The 20,048-nt window shown below is 45.7% G+C and overlaps 3 non-coding genes across 3 annotated transcripts; 2 read left to right on the plus strand and 1 right to left on the minus strand.

Annotated features, from left to right (window-relative positions):
- Window positions 1-3,033: 3,033 nt before the first annotated feature.
- TRNAF-GAA (transfer RNA phenylalanine (anticodon GAA)) lies at window positions 3,034-3,106 on the plus strand. The gene has a single exon. It is a non-coding gene; the product is annotated as a tRNA-Phe (tRNA).
- Window positions 3,107-4,192: 1,086 nt separating this feature from the next.
- TRNAF-GAA (transfer RNA phenylalanine (anticodon GAA)) lies at window positions 4,193-4,265 on the plus strand. Its single transcript has one exon. It is a non-coding gene; the product is annotated as a tRNA-Phe (tRNA).
- A 12,556-nt stretch (window positions 4,266-16,821) lies between these two features.
- Window positions 16,822-16,894, minus strand: TRNAF-GAA (transfer RNA phenylalanine (anticodon GAA)). Its single transcript has one exon. It is a non-coding gene; the product is annotated as a tRNA-Phe (tRNA).
- Window positions 16,895-20,048: the final 3,154 nt, after the last annotated feature.

Genomic DNA, 20,048 nt, shown 5'->3' on the forward strand with positions numbered 1-20,048 from the left:
GAACATTCCCAATTCTGTCATTTTTCTCCTCACAGCAGAGCTGCTCCATCCCTCTCATCACCTTGGTGCCTCTTCTGGACTCCTCCAACATCTCCATGTCTTTTATGTGCTGGATGCAACATTCCAGGTGGGATCTCTCCAGGCTGGAACAGAGGGACAAAATCCTCTTCCTCACTTGCTGCCTGCAGTTTTTTGGATGCAGCCCAGGACATTTGGCTTTCCCACTGGAAATGTAATTATGGATGTAATTCCACAACCTTTGAAAGCTTCTTCTGCCTGATGGCAGGTGGATATTTGAGAAAGCACAGGCAGATCAGGCTGGAGTGGTAGGAAAACTGGGAAAAAAGGGAGGAGGGGAAGCAGGGGCAGAGGGATGGCCTGTCATCTGTTTGTCATGGCCAGAGACTGAGCCACCCGCGTGGGAGCGGTGATTAAACACTTGGCTGGTGGCATGAAATGACACCTCCAGCACGGCTCTGCACAAGGTGCCAGCAGGGTTTCACAGGCTGACACCATCCTGGTGCATCCAGAAGCCGGAGCATGAGGACAAGGAGGTGCCAGAGGAGATGTACAGAAGAACATCCAGCTCCAAAGCCAGCCTGCAACATTTTCCATGAGGTAGTGCCTAAAAAAGGAAAACCAGCAGGGTGTTATATCACCAGATGCTCTGCTGATCTCCAGAGATTTGTGGCTCATGCCCTGCATGAACCAAAGTGGGAAGTTTCATATTTTTATGCTCTTTGCAGAGGTTTTTTTTTCCCCCTCCATAAATCTTCCTGGTCATCTTTTAAATATTTTTACAGTTTGGGGATCTATAATAGCAGGGATTTGCACAGATAACCAGACACTGTGTGAGGAAATGTCTTCTTTTTCTTTGTTGCAAGCTTGGAACTTGCTCTTTTCCAATGATAACCTTCAGTTCCTGCATCAGAAGAATCAATAAGCCACCAACTCATAATGATTTCTCTCTAGATTCTAAAATACCATTTCTTTCTTTAGGTCCTGTAATATCCTTCCCTTTACTCTTTTTTTTCGTTGATTGGATAAATAAGGTTTACACAGCAATTCCCTGTGCAGAAGGTACGTTATTAAGGGCTTTTTTCACATTTTTCATGGGATGAAGGCACCAAAATAACACCCCAAAGAGTAATCAAGAAGTGAATGACATAATAGGTTTTTTTTTTTTTTTTCAGGGGGAATGGCACAGTGGAGAGAGGACAACAGGAGATATCCCAGTATTTCACTCCTTCCACTTCATTCTCTCCCTTACAGAGCTCCAGCCCTGAGGTCTGAATTAAGCTGGAACAACAGCTTTAATTTCTTCCTCTTCAATAAAGAAAAGTGTGATCTTCCATGTGACTTGTCAAACTGGCTCCACAAGTCTGACTTCTGATGACTTTGCCCACAGACTTCCAGTTCTGGTGTTCCACCAGCTGAAAAACCCAAGTTCCCAGTGAGTCAGCTCCTCAAACTTCTAATTTAACTGCAATGTAGCACTTCTATCAAGGCCTGTTCTTTATCAGATCCTTCACTTCTTCCTTTCCACCAACACTGCTGAGCATTTGCAAAGTGGCAGCGCAGCTCAGCTTTCCACAGGAATTCTGTGCCCAGCTGAAGCTTCTGTATTTCCAGTGAGGAAGAGTGGGCTGTCAAATACCACACAGTTTCCATGTTGGGATCATTTCTTCCTGTCTGAGGAAAGCTGGTGGGAAGCCACTTTCCTTGACAAGGAAAAAGCTGCTGAAGCAAAAGTGGGACAGCTGGAAGGGCAGAGCCAAGTGCAAGTGAGACAGGCATCCACATCTTCCCTTTCCTAGGGAGAACCTGCAGATGGATCCTTGTCACCCACTGGGAGCCATCAGGACAGGGATGATGGCAGCTTTGTGGAGTGAGAGATTAGCTCAGCCTCTGAGAAAACTCTGGAGCCTCCAACTTCAAAAGGATGTGGAGTGAATTCAAAGGAGGCCATTGAGTTCCAAATGCTGGAGCTCCTCTGCTCTGGAGCCAGGCTGGGAGAGCTGGAAAAGTCCAGCCTGGAGAAAGGAAGGCTCCAGGGAGACCTCAGGGCCCCTTCCAGTGCCTAAAGTGGCTCCAGGAGAGCTGGAGAGGGACTTGGGACGGAGGGATGGAAGGACAGGAAAAGGGAGAATTGTCACTGTGATATTTTATGAAAAATCCCTTCGCTGGGTTTTCTTTTCTTGGGAGGCTGGGAGGCTTCAGCTTCTTCCTTGTTGCTTTGGAATGTGATTTGGAGAATTGTTTATTCAGCATGTGAATTGTTTTAATTAAATGACCAATCCCAATCCAGCTGTGTCGGGACTCTGGTCAGTCACAGGTTTTTATTACTCATTCTTGTTTTAGCCTTCTGATGCATACTTTCTACTTTCTACTTTCTCTTTCTTTAGTATAGTTTAGTATATAATTTTCTTTTAATATAATATCATAAAATATTAAATCAGCCTTCTGAGAACTTGGAGTCAAATTCTCATCTGTCACCTCATCCTGGGGTTCAAAACACCACAACAAGGAATGGCTTTAAATTGACACAGGGTAGGGTTGGACTGAATATTAGGAAGAAATTCTTCCCTGTGAGGGTGGTGAGGCCCTGGCACGGGTTTCCCAGAGAAGCTGTGGCTGCCCCATCCCTGGAAGTGTCCAAGGCCAGGCTGGATGGGGTTTGGAGCACCCTGGAATAGTGGAAGGTATCCAATCCTGTGGCAGGAGGTAGAACTGGTCCTTTCAAATCCTCTCTACCCCAAACCATTCCATGTGTCCATGAAAATCACTTTGGGTGCTACCACTGCAGATATGGCTATAAGAATAATTCCAGTCTTGGGTGTTTATCCAATCCAGCTATTCTGATTTGAAGACCTTTGATAATTGTTGACCTTTCTGGGGTCTGAAAGTTGATGTTTAGGCCAGGTGTTTATATATCAAAAATAGTCAAGTGTCCACTGAGCTAGCTTGAGTGGTAGAAGTCTGAAATCCCATCATGTTCAAATAGGTTTTGGGACAAGCTGACCCCCTAGTGGGGCTGAAGTAGCTCAGCTGGGAGAGCGTTAGACTGAAGATCTAAAGGTCCCTGGTTCAATCCCGGGCTTCAGCAGACTTTTCCTGCACTTTTGGGTGCCCAGGCCTGGGCTCTGCACTGCAGGAGAGACCTGGACACCCAGGACAGAGCCCAGCCCAGGGCCAGCAGCACTGGGAGCCACTGGAGGGCACAGGAGCATCTCAGCTGTGGGGAAAGGAGGAGAAGCTGGGCCCTGTGGCCTTGAGAGAGTGTGCAGCTCCACTTCTCTGGCATGTTCCCAAGTGGGAATATGGGGACCTGGAAATGGTCCTGGGCAAGGGGCTGCTGTAAGTTCTGCTTGAGCAGGGCTTTGGAGCAGGTATCTCATGGAGGAATTTTGGGAATATTTTGGATCAGGAATTCCAGAATTTGGGAATTCCGGGATTTGGGAATTTTTGGGATATTTTGGATGGGAAATTCTGGGATTTGGTGATTCCCAGGAATATTTGGGATCGTAATTATTGGGATTGGGGAATTTTGAGAATATTTGGGATGTGGAATTCTGGGATTTAGGAATTCTGGGAATTTTTGGGCTGGGGAATTCTGGGATTGGGGAATTTTGGGAATCAGAAATTCTGGGATTTGGGAATTTGGGGATTTTTTGGAATTTTGGGACTATTTAGGATGGGAAGTTCTGGGATTTGGGAATTCTGGGAATATTTTGGAATTTTGGGATTGAGGAATTCCAGGTTTGAGTATTTTGGGATTGGAATATTCTGGGATGTGGGAATACAAGGATTTGGGAATATTTGGACCTCAACCAGTCTGAGCCAGTGTCCCTCAACCAGTGAAAGAGGGACAGGGTTTTACAGTTCAAGTATTTTACCAAAATTTGTGATGTAAAGGGATTTTTGTTCCTTCCACTGCCTGTTCCCAGTCCTGTGGCATGGACTGCCCTGAGAAGAAGCAGAAAGGTTGACCCACCTTTGGTGTATGGCCAAGCAGGAAATCAAAACTGGGTTTGGGGAAATAGGAAAAACCCCTTATCCTTGAAAGTGATTTTTAGCATCAATCACAACTGACTTTGAAGCAACCCCTCTCCCTAAAATTTGTATTTTCTAAGTGGAAGGGCTCCAGTGTGTTTACCTGTTGTTTATAGGGAAAAATATTCTTGTTATCAAGGCTGAAGTAGCTCAGCTGGGAGAGCATTAGACTGAAGATCTAAAGGTCCCTGGTTCAATCCCAGGCTTCAGCAGGGTTTTAGCAGTTGGAATCCATGGTGCATCCCTGGATGTGTCCAGGAAATGACTGGACATGGCAATCAGGCATCTTGCTTAGTTGATGAGTCAAAGCTTGGACTCTATCTTGGAAATCTTCTGCAATCTTAATGATTCTCTGGTTTTATCCTTGTGGGTCCTTCCAGCTCAGAGTACTCTATGATTCTCTGATTAAGTTTTCTACTCTTTCCTGACCATTTCATGTTTTTATCCTGACTCTTGTCAAATGATGGTGTTCAATGTGCAGACACAGCACCAAACTGAGTAACTCTGCTTTGTGTTTGCTCCTTTTGTCCCTTTCTTATTCCTGTTCCGTGGGAGAATGGACCAGAGACCAACACCAGAGACAGGACATGAAATGCCAGTTGTCCAAAAAGACAAGTGAGAAGCAGCAAACCCTTGATCTTCTCAAGATCAACCCGAATGCTCATCCAATCCCTTCTTCATAGACATAGGCAAAAGACAGGAACTTTTCTCCCCCCTTTTCCTTCTGGTGGTGCTCTAAAAGTCAGGGACATCAGGCTGCCTGATATCCATAAATTCCAAAAATACTTCCCTGACCAGGATGTGTTTAAAATAACTTTGGTGTATAAACCAAAAACATCATCACTTGCTTAAGCCTTGAAGAGATACCAGGGGTCCTGCTGGGCAAATATCTCTGCCGAGAGCCACCACTCAAATACACCTTAAATGCAACATCACAAACACACCACCTCAAACGCAACACCACAAACACAAAACCACAAATGCAACACCACAAACACAACACCACAAATGCAACACCACAAATGCAGCAGCTGCTCACCCAGGCCGGACCTTTTCAGACCTGATACCCTCAGGCAGGATCATCTGGCTCAGGGATGCACCAGCTGGAAATTAGCCTTTACTCCAGCTGTCTTTGCCTGGATCTAAATTAGGCCAGGAGCCTCCTGGTCCCCAAATTGGATCAAAGTGGGTCAGAACTCCCTGCAAGGTCCATGTGTGGGATTAAATGATATCAAATTTTGTGTGTGTCTCGGGCTTCGTTTTGTTATGAAAGCAGAGCTCAGGTGTTATGAACATCGCAAATATTGCCCTGAGGTTTAAGAACAGTTCACACACCATGGTTGTGCTGAGGGGCTCCGACCTCATTAACCCCCTGGAGAAAGGCAGCCCTGAGCCCCAAGGAGAGAGGCAAATCCCTTAAGGAGAGAGGCAAATCCCATACCAGAGACACCAACCTGATGGTGACCAGAATGGCTTAAATGTGACAATCTGTGTGCTCCCAGACAATGCCCAGACACAGTTCCCTGCATAGCAGGAGTCAGGAACAATTCCCAGGAAGTGGTTTGGATTTAATAGGTGTCTTTTTAAAGAAATGCTGCGAGATGAGAGAGATAATAATAAGAGATTATTCAGACTGGAGAATAAAAGGTTTGGAGATCTTAGAGGCCCTTCCAGAGCCTAAAGGGGCTCCAGGAGAGATGGAGAGAGACTTGGGATAAGGGATGGAGGGACAGGACACAGGGAATGGCTTCCCACTGCCAGCAGGGAGGGTTAGATGGGATATTGGGAAGAAATTTTTCCATGTGGTGGTGGTGGTGGTAAAATTCTGGGACCTATTTCCCAGAGAATCTATGGCTGCCCCATCCCTGGAAATAATTGGCCAAGCTGGATGAGCAACTTGAACAACTTGATCTAGTGGAAGGTGTTGATGGAGATGGTTGGAACCACAGGATTTTAAGGTCCCTCCCAACCCAAACCATTCCATGAATCTGGGATTCTCTGACTTCTGCTGGGGCAGCGAGAGGAAGAGGTTTTAGCCCTGCCAGATGGGTTTAGTCTCAACAAACAGGGCAGAGCAGTTCCATTTCCTTTGGCCACTCTAACACCCAGTGCAGGGGACCTGTTCCCCCTCCTGACCTGGTCTCTGCTCCCAGCCAGCACCAGGAGATGCCCAGCCAGAGCTGGCACCTTTGTGCCTGTGGAAGTGACAGTGATATCTGGGCTTGTTGGCCTCAAACATGAGTGTCGCAGACATCTTTTTCTGAAAATCTTTTCATTAGGATTTTTTCCTGCTGAGAAGCTGAGAGGCTTCAGCAACAAAATGTAAACAATGGTTATCTGCTGCTGTGGAATGCAACAGGTGCATCTGTGATTGGCCCATCTTGGATGTTTACAATTAATGGCCAACCACAGCCCAGTTAGCTTGGACTCTCTGTCTGAGACACAAACCTTTATTATTCATTCCTTTCTATTCTTAGCTTAGCTAGCCTTCTGAGATGAAACTTTTCCTTCTATTCTTTTTAGTATAGTTTCAATGTAATATATATATCATAAAATAATAAATCAAGCCTTCTGAATATGGAGTCAACATTCTTGTCTCTTCCCTCACCTGAAAACCCCTGTGAACACTGTCACACACGAGCTCAACACATGTGGGTAACTCCAATGAAATCGGTTTCAAGCCTGACCCACAGCTGTGGGAAGGCAAAGGAAAGATCCCCATTGGTGTGTCAGCATTCAGAAAATCCAGAAATCCCAGAGACCACAATGTAGCTCTGAGAGGAGATGAGAGAAGTTTTATTTCCCCTCCTCCTTCTCCTGACAACTCAGTCCCCTGCTGGATGAAACAGCTTTGACTCAAACCTGAGCACCAGAAGTTGCCGAGTTTCCCTGGATTTGGCTGAGAGAAGGGTTAAAACCTGCCCGTGCTCCCGGGGATGCTGCGAGGGAAGGAGCAGGATGAATAACCGCGGTGGGCGGCAGGAGCGGGGGCGGCTGCCCTGCCAGCACCTCCTGCAGCCCCCTCGCACTCAGCTCCCTCCTCTCACCCCCGCTCAGACCCCTCCAGGGCCCCCACACCGATCAATCAGAGCGCGGCAGATCCCAACATCCATCTTTCCACGGGTACCTGCTGCAACCCGCAGCTCTCTCCCCCACAAACAGCTCTGCCCTTCAGCTCTGATTCTCTGCCTCTTATTCTGGTGATTTCTGCTTCTTTCTCTCAATGCTTTCAGTCCTGGTTTGCTTTTCCCCAGTCCTCGGGAACTTGCCTCTCCAGCTTTGCTGCCAAGAGCTCGGGCAGGGATCCATCCTCACAAACCCACCCCGACCTCACGGTTCCAGAGCTGATAAGGAGCGTGAATAGAAAGACCAGAGAGATAAATACATAGGAAACACTCAGCAGGGGGTTAAAATCTTTTACTGCAGAAAGGAAGAAAAAGAGAAAGAAAGAGAGAAAGAGAGAAAGAGAGAGAGAAAGAGAGAAAGAAAGAAAGAAAGAAAGAAAGAAAGAAAGAAAGAAAGAAAGAAAGAAAGAAAGAAAGAAAGAAAGAAAGAAAGAAAGAAAGAAAGAAAGAAAGAAAGAAAGAAAGAAAGAAAGAAAGAAAGAAAGAAAGAAAGAAAGAAAGAAAGAAAGAAAGAAAGAAAGAAAGAAAGAAAGAAAGAAAGAAAGAAAGAAAGAAAGAAAGAAAGAAAGACAAATAAAACCCAGGAAATTTGGATTTTTCTGACAGTTCTCATTCCCACAGAGTGATTTTGCTTTTGCTTTCTTTTTCATTGAATCATAGAATGGTTTGGGTTGGAAGGGACTGGAAATATCACATAATTCCAGAGTCAGGAGCACCTTCCACTCGACCAGGCTGCTCAGAGCTACTTTAATATATGGGTTAATTGCATGTCTGCTTTGTCCCTTGTTCTGCCAATGGCTGGCATGAGGAAAAGGCAATTCCCTTCCCCATGTCTCAGTTTCACCCCTCAGAAAACTGGGCAAAGTTCTCCAGAATCCTTGGGAAAGCACTCTGGGATGTGCCAGAGGGATCTCACCGTGGCAGAGACAGCACATGCAGACAAAGAAAGGCACTGCAGATTAATTTCCTAAATTACATGGCAGCTACAAGGTGAAGGAAAAGAGAGGATTATTATTTGCATGCCTTGGGAGCAGTAATCCTGAGATTACTGCTGCAGGCACAAAGACATTAAGGGAGCTCTTGGAGCTGTGCTGGTAACACAGGAGAAAATTCCCACTTTTGTGGGATGCAGCCCACCCCTGCTCACATCAGGAGAAGGATCCAGCAGTGGGAGGCAAGAGCTGCCATCCTGACCCTCTGACAGCAGCTTAATCTCGGATTTGCCCTCTCTCGTGCCCTCTGAGCAGCTCAGGTTGGTCTCCAACATTTTGGTGGCTGAAGGTCGAGTCGAGGTCTGAGGCACCAAATATTCTGAATTACTCCATAAGGATCCTGGGAATACCAAGGGTTTTACTGCTAAGGAGAAGTTTTACCTCAGAGAGCCTCAAGAAGAATTCCATGGCCTAGGAGCTGACCCTGTACATCCAGAGGGGAGTCCAGCTGCTCCTAAGGGCTCAGCTTTTCCAAAATGTGAGCTTATAGCTGGAAATCCATCCCTGCCTGCTTTTAGCAGTGGGAGTTGCCAGGATTTCTGGGAAAGCACAGGGTCTGAATTCAGCTGTGAAGATGATGTTGAAGGTGACTTATACAGAGTGAATGTGACCTCGAGCCAGGCTGGGAGAGCTGGGAATGTCCAGCCTGGAGAAGAAAAGGCTCCAGGGAGAGCTCAGAGCCTTTTCCAGTGCCTGAAGGGGATTCAGGAGAGCTGGAGAGGGACTTGGGACAAGGGATGGAGGGACAGGACAAGGGAGAATGGCTTTAAATTGACAGAGGGCCAGGCTGGATTGGATATTGGGAAGAAATTCTTTTCTGTGGTGGTGGTGAGGCCCTGGCACAGGATTCCCAGAGAAGCTGTGGCTGCCCCATCCCTGGAAATGTCCAAGGCCAGATTGGATGGAGCTTGGAGCAACCTGGGATAGTGGAAGGTGTCCCTGCCCATGGCAGGGAGGTGGAACTGGATGATCTTTGAGGTCCCTTCCGACCCAAACCTTCCCAGGATTCTGTGATTTATTCCATGTGGGCATCACAATGGTTCATTCACTCAGCTCATCCAACAAAACCCCAGAAAAAATTGAGTTAAGATTTCTTTCACTGTCTAAACTCTCTCTTAAATGGGGTGTGGACATGTGCCATGCAAAAAACCCACCCCCAAAATTAAAAACAAAACCAAAAACAAACAAACAAACAAAAGACCAAAAAACCAACCAAACAAAAAACCCCAACCAAACAAAAAGAAAAGAAAAAAAAACCATAAAAGATGAATATTCAATGGCAGCAACTGTCCAGGACTTGCTCTGAATATCAAACACTAAAACTGGAGAATAAAACAATACTTTTTGGACCCAGCTCAATTCCTCACAGGTACTAATGTAAACAGTCAAAATACCTGTAAAGGGCCTTGGCTTTACTATGTGTGGCTGATTAATTAAATACAATTGAGGTCATTAATGGGGCTGTTAACTTTTGGGGTTTTGGATTCTCCTTTCTCTTAGTTCTGAATACAAACCCTAATTTTATTTGTGACTGTAGGCTGCAAGTAGAGGAAAAGGAGAGAACATGAAGCACTGTTCATTCCAAGGGGAAGTAGCCTATTTAAATATGCAAATTGTGCTCAGAAAAGCAGAGAGAAACAGGATTGTTGAGCTTCCTGCTGTCACTTATTAGATATCGAGATTTTTTTAAATTGTCCTGCCCAGGGTGGGATTCAGGCTGGGACAGGAGTAAAAACTCTTCTGGCAGCTTCTGGGAGCATCCAGAAGGTGACAGCTTGGGGAGAGTTTGAAATTCCATACAGAAAGGTGGGTGGATTTCAGTTTGGTTCCTAGCAAGTATCTACAGCACTGAAAACATCCTTGGCAAAACTCGACAAATTCGGGAAAAGTATTTAATGTAAAAAAGATGAGGATCCAGTAGAGAAGTGATTTTAATTACTCTACAGCATGTAAGGCTTTAAACTACACTTAGATCAGATTTTTAACCTCCTTGAGTTGTCCACATGAGTTGAAAACTTCTCTTTTGCTTTGGAAATTGAATTTTGCCTTCTCATCCCTCATTCCAAGCAATTGGAAATGTTAGGAGAAAGCTTGACCTGCTGAATTGGTTGGGGTTTTTTCTTCATGGGGAAAAATAATATATTTGGGTACACTTCAAGTCCCAGACAAGCAGCAAAAGCATAAAATTATGAATTAAAAGACAGCAGGAGTAAATTAAAAAATGAGCTATATCCCTGTCCATGGTCAGAATATGCTGGTCAGATGTCCCATCAACCAGGAATTTTGGTGGAGTTGATTCCATTTTTCCATTTCTTTCACCCTGGCACGGGGAAACTCCTCAAGTCGTTTCTCATCAGAGCCTCTGCCTCCGGTATTTTCATGCCAGCCTGGTTCCGTGGGTGATGCTCTGCTCCAGTTTTCAAGCAGAAGTTCTCACAAATTGATGGAGGAGGCTTTGGCACCTCAGAGAAGGAGAATTTTAAGGAGGAGGAGGAGGAGAAGTGAAACGGGCTTTGGGAAACCATAAAATCTGCATAGAAAACGGCAGCAGCTTTTTTTGTTCCTGGGACTGATCTTCACCAGCTGCTGGTTTTGAAGTCATCAAAGATCCTGAAGGGTGGCCATGGATGTGCTGAGGGGAGCTGGGTTTGCAGCCACCTGAAAGCTTCCAAAAGTGGAGTTCACACTTTGCCTCAGCTCCAGATTTAACCTGCAAGCTCCATATTCTTGCAGCCAATCCTTTAAATAAAAACCAAGATCAGATGTACGTAAAATCAGGAGTAGAAAGCTTGAAAAATCCCTTGAGGGCACTTTTTTTTTCGGCTCAAGGTCTCAGATCATCACCTCTAACTTGAAACTTAGAACTGAAGTTTCTAAGTTGAGCTGCTTTTCTTTTTCTTTTTTTTTCCCCTTTTTTTTCCTTTCCAGCCTCTCAATATAGACAGTAGATGAAAAACTCAGTACCTTTTCAATTTTAGTTCTTCACTGGGAAAAAAAACAAACTGTTGCTCAGGGTTTGGAATGTGGGGTCAGAATTCCCTGAAAAATAGAATTACACCTCTCAGCTGCCTGATAATTTTGGGGTAAAGGTGAGGGGCCTGCACAGAACCTCAGCCCAAGTTTATGGATGGCCTGTGGTCATCCATCAAAATGTGTGGATAGCTCTGGATATTTCACAAAATCACAGAATATTTTGAGTTGGAAGGGACTCACAACGATCAAGTCCTACCCTTCAGTGAATGGCCTGTACAGGGATTGTTGTCTCAAGTCTGCTTAGTGTCTGGCTTAGAAAGGAGCAATATAAAAAATAGAAATAATGTAGAAAATAGAAATAATACAGAAAATATTTTTCCTGTAAAGGTTCCTACTTTGGAAACACAGTGACACAATAAGATGATTTTTCAGAGGAGCAGAACCTGACAGCAAGAGAAAATATGTCCAGAAATATGATTTATCAGCCTGTGCACATGCTGATGGAGAATCCAAGTGACTTGATGGGGCTCTGAGTGACCTGGTGAAGTGGAAGTTGCCCCAGCCCATGGAGTGTTGGAACTGGATGATCTTTAAGGTGTTTTCTAGCCCAAACTCTGATTCTGTGATTGTATGAATCAGGGGCCAGAGTGACCTTTGAGAGCCTCAGCTCAGCTGAGGGAAGTGAGCCTTTGACTTCCCACATGGGTCAAAGGCGGAAGAGATGGAACATAAACTATTAAAAAACTATTAAAAAAAAAAGAGAAATTAGATAGATGTCAGGAGAAGGAGCCAAATCCCCACAAACACCAGCAAATGTGCCTACAGCCATCTGCAGCACAGATAAATCTGCATCAATCCTCCAGCAGCGCTGAGGAATTTGTCCCATTCCAGGGCTGGCAGCTGTCAAGATAAATTGTTAAAAGTCAGTCTCACACACTGCAGCAAATTAAACAGTGTTTGAAAATGTGAGAGAGAGACTTCCAGAGGAATATGCAAGAGATTCCTTAATCCAAACGAGCCAAACTTTGTGGACTGAATTGATAAAAATGTTAGGACACCTTTTTGAGCCGTTTGTCCCTCTCACCTGCCCACCTTTCATGCCCCTAGATCAGGTTCAACCCAGAAAGCACCTGAGAATGAAACTGGCATTTCACAGGATCCTCCTCTCTCACCTCCTCCAGGAGCTGCTTGTTTTCCCTTCCAGGTGAACTTTTCCCTCCCCACTCCCCCTGGCAGGTGGGCGGGAGGCACAGACAGAGCACGGCAGGGCTCTGGAATGTGTTACGAGTTATTCCCACTCCTTGTTTGAAGGGTTTTGCTGGCTTTGAAGGGTTCTGCTGGCTTTGAAGCATTCTGCTGTCACTCCCAGGAAACATCAGATCCCTCCCATGTCCATCTTTCCTGGAATTTTATTGCTGTAAGGAATAGCAGAACAGCTGAGATAATAGGCTGAAAATGAGATTAATAATCTTTTTCCCTCTCTGCCATGGCTTTTTATAAAATTGGGTGCTTTGAATCGTGGAGTTATTTAGGTTGGAAAAGCCCTCTAGGATCACTGAGTCCAACCACCAATGCAGCACTGCCAAGGTCACCACTAAACCAAGTCTCCAAGTGCCACATCCTCATGACTTTTAACTAATTTCAAGGATGGGGACTCCACCACTGTCCTGGGCAGCCTGTGCCAGCACTTGACAACCCTCACAGAGAAATTTTTCCTAATATCCAACCTAATTCTTCCCCTGATGCAACTTGAGGCTGTTATCCCTTATCCCATTCCTCCTTTCTTAGGAGAAGAGACCAGTCCCCACCTGCCTTCATCCTCCTATCACAGGGATTGTGGAGAGAAGATCCCTCCTGAGCCTCCTTTTCTCCAGGATGAGCCCCTTTCCCAGCTCCCTCAGCTGCTCCTGGTGCTCCACACCCTTCCCCAGCTTCATTCCCACCTCTGGACACTTTCCAGCCCCTCAATGTCCTTCTTATCATGAGGGACCCAGAACTGAACCCAGGATTTGAGGTGCTGGGTGCAGGGGGGTTATCACTGCCCTTGTCCTGCTGGCCACACTATTACTGATAAAATGATTTAATATGATATAAACTTTCTAATGATGAAACTTTCCAGTGAGCCCGATTATAACTGGGATTTGAGGGAATGGGGGTCTCCATGTGAATACAGGAATGGAATAAAGAGGGCTTTAAATCAATTCAAATTGCTGGACATTGATTTAGGAGTATCTTTTTCTTCTCCTTGCTTCTGTGTGATGGCCACTTCTCTTGCCAAAATGTGCCACAACCAGAAGCAGAGTCCATTAACCAAAAGTTATCAAAATGATCAAGAAAGTGTTTTAACACTTTTAGACAAAATCTTCACAACCAGGATTACTGATTTAATAACCAGGGTTATTAAACATGGCAGCACCAAGGCAGCAGATGTCTGAACACCTCTTGTTTTGGCAGCTGGGAGAACCAAAATAAACATTGAACCATGGCTGCCCATGTCAGAGTTTGGGGCTACCACCTCAAAATCAAAGGGTAATACAATTTCAAAAGTAGGTTAAACCCCTGAATTTTGTGGCTCAGCTTTTGACTAAAAAAAAAAAGAAGAAAATAAACCAAAAAATTAACATTTAAAAACTAATAGTGGAAGGAGAATGTGGAAAAGAAGGATTTGATTCATCACACCTTCTTCATCCACTTTGTTGTGTCTTATGAGACCTGAGCATCCTCAGAGGGATCAGCCACAGTGGCAACAAAGGGGGTTGTGCAGCAAAACGAACATTAGGGATGGGAAGGGAGTTCCTAGCAACCACATGGCAAAACTCTTTTCCTAGAAGTCCCCACAAGCCTCTTCTGGCATTTGTAGGTCTTTCTGGAGGACAGGAAAGAGCTCATTGGGAGCTGCCCTGTATTGACTGATATGAGCCTTGGAATTTTCACTCCCTTAACCAGTTTAAACCCCTTTCTTACAGTGCTGACCTCTGGCTTGACCACAAATTCCTCATCCTTACAACCTCCAGATCCACATCAAGATCAACACTCAACCTGGTTAACCTTTGCCATGATAGGCAAAATATTCCAAGTTTTTCTCATCTCCAGTACCCTCTCCCTTTCCAGAAAAATCCCCAAGTCTTTCCTGGCTATTTAAAAAGTTGTGTATCAAAGGTGACCCAGGATTTGAATCATCTGTTTTCCCACATGGTTTCCTAATTATTTACCTCATCTTGCAGTGTTCTGAGACAATTTGTCCTCTCCTCTCTAATCACTCCCTCCTCCCCATTTCCGCCCCATTTGGAGGTGAATCCACCTGAAAGTCCCAGGAGTTTCTCAGGAACAGCCTGCCAAGCACAGCTCTGTGACGCCGGTGCTGGCATTGTGAGGGCTGTGTTTTCCTGGATAGCATGACTGTTCCTAATTCTTGCAAATAAAAGGAATTAGAGAAGCAGAGGACTCGAGAGGTGTATGAGTAATCCAGCATCATCCCTGGGGACACGTGCTGGGATAACACAAGAAAACAAGCTGGGAACACAGAGTACTTTCACCTGCAAGCTGTCTCTTCCCAGGAGAAAGGAAAGGAAGTGTCAGTGCTGCAGAGAGGGAAACTGAGGCACGGGAATGGCAGAGATTCAGCTGGTTTGGTGGGGAGCCTAAGGCAAGGCTCTTCATGATATGTTTGGGTTGCATCTGCCTGAATTATGCATTAAAGTTCAATTTATTTGCATAAGAGGAAGACAAAATTGTGAACTCCATCCTGGGGAAGCTGTGTGAGGAGCAGCTGAGGGCACTTGCTTTGTTCAGCTGGAGAAGAGGAGAATGAGGGGAGACCCCACCACAGTCTAAAACTTCCTCCTGAGAGGAAGAGGAGGGGTGGACACTGATCTCTGCTCTGTGGTGACAGTGACAGGACCCGAGGGAATGGCCTGAAGTTGTGTCTGTGGAGGTTTAAGTTGGATTTCAGGAAAAAGTTCTTCCCCCAGAGGGTGGTTGGGTACTGGAACAGCTCCCTGGGTTCTTGTGGTCACAGGACTAGCCTGACAGAGCTCTGGGACTGCTTGGACAACACTCTTGGGCACATGGTGGGATTGTTGGGGTGTCCTTTGCAGGGCTAGGAGTTGGATTGGATGATCCTTAGGGGTCCAACTCAGGTTATTCTGTAGTTCTGTAGTTCTGTGATTCTGTGGTTGTGTGACTCTGTGACCCAGAGCAGTTCCATGTTCCAGTGCATTTGGACCCCTCCACGATTATCCCCAACTTGGCTCTTCCTCACCTCACCACTCCCACCCTCATCAACACCCAACACGCCCGTAAAGCCTTTCCCATTTCCTGCAACCAGATGACCAAATGTTATCTTCACCTCTTCTTTGGGTTGCCCTGGAGCCTAGTTTGAGACCATCTGACCAAGGACAAGCACCAAAATCATCCCAGCATCCAAGGACAGCCAGCGCAGCACGCGGAGCTGGGATCCGTTCCACCCGCCGACTTCCCCACCTCCGAAGTCTGCAGCTCAGGCAAGGGGAAAGGAACATTCCATAGAAGGCAAGCAATCTCTGCCAGGCACTGCAGAAATGGGACACAGATGGTGCCTGAAACGAGAGCGGAAGTTTATTTGGGGGCTCTGGGTGTGACGTCACGCTGCAGATCCTGCAGCAGATGACAGGCACCGGGATTTCAGAGCGGGTGAGGAGTTCAATTTGAAGGAGTTTCTTTGTGCTTTTAGAATTATTATTTTGACTCAAAAAAAAAAAAGGGAAAAAATAAAAAGAGGAGAACTTTACCTTGATAATATTTTAAGGATAGGAGTGTTTAAATTTGGTTTTATTCATTTGTAGGTCTGTTTTTTCTGACACCCTAATCTTGGTCCCAGCTCTTTGTTGGCTGGTTGGTCGGCCAGGATGATGGTGCAGATTGGCCAGGTGGACACTGCTGATGGAAAAACCTGAGGATGACATTGGCCTGGCTTTTCCCTGCCCTACACATAAAATTTTGTCTTTGTCCTCTACTTGCTGAAGAGTTGGAGGAGATTTCTGGACATCTTCTAGTGCAACTCTCTGCTCCAGCAGGGCCACACAGAGCCAGTAACCCAGGGAAATGCCACAGCTAGGTGGCATTTTAAAATTTCGCAGAATGGAAACTCCACAACCTCTCAGGGCAACCAATCCCTCTGATCCTCTACTGATAAGAAAGAGGCTCCAGTCTTTTCATTATGTTCAGCTGGGGCTGCTCAGCCTTGAGAGGAGACACAGCTGAGAGGGGACCTCATCCCTATCTGTCCCTGTCCACAGGGAGGGCTCAGATCATGGAACAGGCTCTGCTCTGGGGGGCCCAGCAATGGCACAAGAGGAACAGGCAGGAACTGATCCCAGGAACTGATCCCACCTGGACATGAGGCAGAACTTATTCCCTGTGCAATGACCAAGCCTTGAACAGAGATCAGAGGAGGTGAGAGTCTCCCTCTCTGGAGATATTCCAGAACTTCTGGACACAATCCTGTGTCTGTGCTCTGGGATGACACTGTTTGAGCAAGGAGGTGGCACCCGATGATTGAACTGTGGTCCCTTCCAGCCTGACCCATTCCATGATTCTGTGACCACCTTCCTGGCCCTGGGCTGGATCTCTCCTGGATGTGCAGGCCTCTCCTGTAGTGCAGAGCCCAGGCCTGGGCACAGAAAAGTGCAGGAAAAGTCTGCTGAAGCCTGGGATTGAACTAGGGACCTTTAGATGTTCAGTCTAACGCTCTCCCAGCTGAGCTACTTCAGCTCTACTGGGCTCACATTTTCCCAAAACCTGTTGGAATATGATAACTTTTCAACCTTTTCAGGCAGCCTTTGGTTGACTTTTTCTTGAGAATCCAATAATTGCTTCAGGGAACAGGATAGAGACAGACTGAGATCAGAATTAATGGCTCAAGACACATGGAAGTTTTCAAGGCCAGGTTAGATGGGGCTTGGAGAAATCCGGGACAGTGGAAAGTGTCCCTGCCCATGCCAAGGGATTGGAAAGACATGATTTTTAAGGCCCTTCCCAACCTGAAACATTCTGGCATTCTGTGATAAAACACGGCTAAATCTGGAATTAAACAGCAGCCCTGATTTGGGAACCAGCCAGGAGCAGTAGCATTGAACAGAATTTCCTGACACCTTTTCACAGATCCCACGGAAGGATCTGGAATTATCCATGGAGCCTGGCTAATCTTTTCACATCAATCTGTCTCTCTCCACTTAAGGAATGGGAGCCAGGCATCTTCATGCAGTGATATGGGAAATGTTTGCCCATCCCACCAGCTTATCCTGCAAATTATTCGCTCCCAGGACAATCTCCCATCTTTCACCAGCTTCTAATTCACATATGTATTCCCAAAATACATATGTGGAACACACAGCAAGCTTTCCATGTCTGTTAAAAATCTGGTAGTGAAAGGTGTCAGAAATATATTTAATCTGGGTTTGAATGTTCAGCTTGACAGCAGCTGATATTTCCTCCCTGACATTTATTAGATAACAGTTCCTGATATCTCGGGCTCCTAAACTAGGCTACAGAATCTTTTGAAATATCCAGGCAGCAGGATCATTCCAAAAGTGGGTTTTCTTTCTCCAAAAACCCTTCCAGCACTGGATCCCAGTGGTGATCCCCACCCGTGGTCACTGAGGAACTGGTCATGGATGGCTGAGGGTCTCAGCATCTTTGTACTTGACAGGTGGACAATTTTTGGAGAGATGAGCTACAGAATTTCTGCTTCTTGACTTACAAATTGTGTCCTCTATGTGACCTAAAACATTCCAGATCCAGCTTTTGAAAGCTCTGTAGTGCCGAAAAAAAAAAAAAAAGGTGCAAAAATAATATAACAAATCCAGGACCAACAAAGACCACAGCCAACAGACAACATAACCCCAGAAAAATTCCCAAAACCAATTCCATTTTGTGTCTGGTAGAGCTGCTGACATGAGAGGGATCTACAGTGTTGTCCAGGAATTAATTGGAGCCACAGGAGGGTAATTGGGCCTCAGCCCTGAAGTGGGAATGAGCCATCCTTGTTGTGTCTCTCTCATCTCCATCAGGACCTCAGCATCCATAAGAAGAAGGAAGCTCAGCATTGACCCCAGTAAGTTTTTCCTATTGTCCATGCAACAGGATGAGGATAAAGTCTTGCGCTGCATCCTCTGCAAGGTCATCCCCAAACTGTGTGCTCAGAGCAGGTTATTTTTATCTGCAGAAGGTTTTTAAAGGAGCAATTTCTTGAGCTCAGTGACTGTGGATCTTACAAGTACATCTTGGACCAGATTTGAGGAACACAACACTCTTCTTGGTATTTTTTTCCACACTTGGATGATGAAGGAAAGTGAGAATTGCGCAGCCAGATGATTTCTTAGCTGATTATTTTGGAGTCTATCCTAAGTGTTTACTCACATGTAAAGGTTTGCTTTGAAGAGTTTTTAATGTCTGGAGTGTGGACTTGCTCCAGGCTTAATTTTTCTTCAAAGATTCTGTCTTTGAAAGCAAATCAAAACAGACCAATGCCTATTTTGAAACATCAGAGCCTCTAATTCTCTGAAATAGTTATGTTTTGTTCTTCCCTGAGCAGCTGTGAGCTGTTTGGCATTACCAGCAGTGATGATTTCCAAATTCCTGGAAGGCTAGGTGGGCACATCCGTGTGACAGGGAGTGAAGACCACAAGAGAAGATCTGGCATGACATTTTTTTCTGTAAAACACAGCAATTTTGAAAAGGTTCCTGGGGTGGGATTCATCTCACCTACACTTCTCTGAGTCCAAAAAGGCAAATGTCTACAATTGACCCAGTCACGGAATTTTTGGGGGGTTAGAAAGGACCTTCAGGATCATTTAATTAATGCCAAGAGCAGCCAGGTTTTGTCTCTCTATGGTGTTTTCCAGAATCTCTATTAAAGATAGGCTGGGCCCTATGAAAAGTTTTTCTCCAAATCAATTACAACAAACAACCCACAGCACTTTTAGTTCTTCACAAATCAGATCCATCTTCAGCTGTTTCTGAATTTTTGGAAAGGAGAGATCAATGCATTTGGATCTCCAGCACTTTTAGGTCTTCACAAATCTGTTCCATTTTCATCTGTTTCTGAATTTTTGGGAGGGAGAGATCAGTACATTTGGATCTAGGTGTATCTGGCTGGATGGAGGCAGAGCAGATGAAAGCCTTCCCAAGGCCAGTGGTGCCACCTAATGGGAAAATTCCCAGGGAATCCATGTCTCGGAAGTTCAGTCCTTAACTGGAGTGTTGCTAGGTGACGTAGAAATGGAAATGAGGAGCTCTGATGTCAGTCCCTCTTTTCTGCTGCCTTACGACCATTCCTCCGTCAATCCATTCCCTCTTCCCAGGCATCCGGGCCACAAGCAGGAGATTGCCCTGGGAAATTTGTTCTATTTCCTGCTTAAATCCAATCTCAGCAATCCCTGGAGCTCCTGAAGCATTTTTGTCCTTCTTGGCGCTCAGTCTGTCTGGAGAGGAAATGATCCCAGATTTTGGGGTGATGGAGAGCCAAGCAGGAAATGAGATGGAATGAGGGGCTGCCACAGGAGGGACCAGGACTCTGGGGGTTTTTCTAGCTGCAGATTTTGCAAATGAAGGACGAGACAGTTCTCTGCATTGCAGCACCCATACTCAGATCCATCTGGATCCACACTGTGGCTCTGCAAAAGAAGGGATAATACATCAAATATCTCACAAGTTCCCACCTGGCAGCCCCCTGCAGCCACTCCAAATCATGGATAACCATGAGAGTGGGCAGGAATGAGCTGCCAAGCCTCTCCTGGTCTCCAGGGATTGCTGTATTCCCTGACTGTGTTGTCTGCCCAGCACTCACACCTATTTTTCCGTGGCTGTATCACTCACCACCGCATCCCTGCCACCATTATTTTTCAGAGATGTGTTACAGGGGGTA

Source organism: Ammospiza nelsoni, chromosome 1 (assembly GCF_027579445.1).
Source record: "Ammospiza nelsoni isolate bAmmNel1 chromosome 1, bAmmNel1.pri, whole genome shotgun sequence".
Lineage (NCBI taxonomy): Eukaryota > Metazoa > Chordata > Aves > Passeriformes > Passerellidae > Ammospiza > Ammospiza nelsoni.